Source organism: Condylura cristata, unplaced genomic scaffold (genome assembly GCF_000260355.1).
Source record: "Condylura cristata isolate star-nosed mole 26May11 unplaced genomic scaffold, ConCri1.0 scaffold00022, whole genome shotgun sequence".
Lineage (NCBI taxonomy): Eukaryota > Metazoa > Chordata > Mammalia > Eulipotyphla > Talpidae > Condylura > Condylura cristata.
Genome location: NW_004567123.1, coordinates 36,685,396 through 36,686,053, shown reverse-complemented (window position 1 = coordinate 36,686,053; position 658 = coordinate 36,685,396).

Genomic DNA, 658 nt, shown 5'->3' with positions numbered 1-658 from the left:
GCCCCTCGGCCGCCACAGCTGGGAGAGCCGCGCCAGGCGCCGCTGAGGAAGGGGGAAGGCGGCTGCGGAAAGGCTGCCTCTGCCGGACGGGTTTCCCTGAGACGCGCGTGGCCCACAGCCTCAGCCAGGGAGCGAGCCAGCCTTGACTGTAAAACATGGGGAACAAAGCATGTAAGTGCTGAGCAAAAGGCAGCAGCCAGCCCAGCTCCCGAGTCCCCGAGGAAACATCCGGTCCGAGGCCCCAGTCCAGCGGGGCTGAGCAGCCGCCAGGCCGTGAGGCCCTGCCGCCTCTGGGCCCCCCAACCCCACTGCGAGTCCGGGCCAGCACCTGGCCGCTCTCATCCCAGCGCAGGCCACGGGGGACGGCCAGGGCCTCGCAGGGCAGGCCGGTGCCGGGGTAATTGACCGCCCGGAGTGAGCGCTGTCTCTGCTCACAGAGTAATTACACTTCAGAAAATCAAAATTAATTTATACACTTCTGGTACACTTTCAGGGCTGTTGACATTTTATTGTAGTTCTTCTAATGAAATGAAAATTAATAACTGTTCCTACTTGAGTGTGACAAATGTCATTTGGCCGAGAGGCAGAGGCCCGCGAGCGGCCACGGGGGGGGGCGGGGCGGCCCTGGGGGGAGCCCACAGCCGCCCCTCCCTGACGC